We start from the raw sequence: 1,977 nt of genomic DNA on the forward strand, positions 1-1,977 counted from the left end.
ACAAGATTGAACTAGGTATGATGATACCGACGATCGAATCTCGGGCAAGTAACATACCGATGACAAAGGGAACAACGTATGTTGTTATGCGGTTTGACCGATAAAGATCTTCGTAGAATATGTAGGAACCAATATGAGCACCCAGGTTCCGCTATTGGTTATTGACCGGAGATGAGTTTGGTCATGTCTACATAGTTCTCGAACCCGTATGGTCTGCACGCTTAACGTTCGATGGCGATTGTGTTGGAAATATGCCCTAGAGGCAATAATAAATTGGTTATTATTATATTTCCTTGTTCATGATAATTGTTTATTATCCATGCTAGAATTGTATTGATAGGAAACTCAGATACATGTGTGGATACATAGACAACACCATGTCCCTAGTAAGCCTCTAGTTGACTAGCTCGTTGATCAATAGATGGTTACGGTTTCCTGACCATGGACATTGGATGTCGTTGATAACGGGATCACATCATTAGGAGAATGATGTGATGGACAAGACCCAATCCTAAGCCTAGCACAAGATCATGTAGTTCGTATGCTAAAGCTTTTCTAATGTCAAGTATCATTTCCTTAGACCATGAGATTGTGCAACTCCCGGATACCGTAGGAGTGCTTTGGGTGTGCCAAACATCACAACGTAACTGGGTGGCTATAAAGGTACACTACAGGTATCTCCGAAAGTGTCTGTTGGGTTGGCACGAATCGAGACTGGGATTTGTCACTCCGTGTAAATGGAGAGGTATCTCTGGGCCCACTCGGTAGCACATCATCATAATGTGCACAATGTGATCAAGGAGTTGATCACGGAATGATGTGTTACGGAACGAGTAAAGAGACTTGCCGGTAACGAGATTGAACAAGGTATCGGGATACCGACGATCGAATCTCGGGCAAGTATCGTACCGCTAGACAAAGGGAATTGTATACGGGATTGATTAAGTCCTTGACATCGTGTTTCATCCGATGAGATCATCGTGGAGCATGTGAGAGCCAACATGGGTATCCAGATCCCGCTGTTGGTTATTGACCGGAGAGGTGTCTCGGTCATGTCTGCATGTTTCCCGAACCCGTAGGGTCTACACACTTAAGGTTCGATGACGCTAGGGTTATAGGGAATAGATATACGTGGTTACCGAATGTTGTTCGGAGTCCCGGATGAGATCCCGGACATCACGAGGAGTTCCGGAATGGTCCGGAGGTAAAGATTTATATATGGGAAGTCTTGTTTTGGTCACTGGAAAGGTTTCGGTTGCTATTGGTAATGTACCGGGACCACCGGGAGGGCCCGGGGGTCCACCAAGTGGGGCCACCGGCCCCATAGGGCAGCATGGGCCAAGTGTGGGAGGGGACCATCCCCAGATGGGCTGGTGCACCCCCCACAAGGGCCCAAGGCGCCTAGGGTTTAGGGAGGGGGCGCCTCCACCTTACTTGGGGGGCAAGTCTCCCCTCTCCCCCCTTGGCCGCCGCCCAGATGGGCTTTGGGGCTGCCGCACCCCTTGGGGTGGGAACCCTAGAGGGGGCGCAGCCTCCTCCCTCTCCCCTATATATAGTTGAGGTATTTGGGGCTGCCAACATATGAGTTTTGACCTCTCCCTGGCGCAGCCCTACCTCTCTCCCTCCTCGTCTCTTGCGGTGCTTGGCGAAGCCCTGCTGGAGTACCACGCTCCTCCATCACCACCACGCCGTCGTGCTGCTGCTGGATGGAGTCTTCCCCAACCTCTCCTTCTCCCCTTGCTGGATCAAGGCGTAGGAGACGTCACCGGGCTGTACGTGTGTTGAACACGGAGGTGCCGTCCATTCGGCACTAGGATCATCGGTGATTTGGATCATGACGAGTACGACTCCATCAACCCCGTTCACTTGAACGCTTCCGCTTAGCGGTCTACAAAGGTATGTAGATGCACTCTCCTTCCCCTCGTTGCTAGATTGCTCCATAGATTGATCTTGGTGATGCGTAGAAAATTTTGAATT

This window comes from Triticum urartu, chromosome 4 (genome assembly GCF_003073215.2).
Source record: "Triticum urartu cultivar G1812 chromosome 4, Tu2.1, whole genome shotgun sequence".
In the NCBI taxonomy this organism is placed as follows: Eukaryota; Viridiplantae; Streptophyta; class Magnoliopsida; order Poales; family Poaceae; genus Triticum; species Triticum urartu.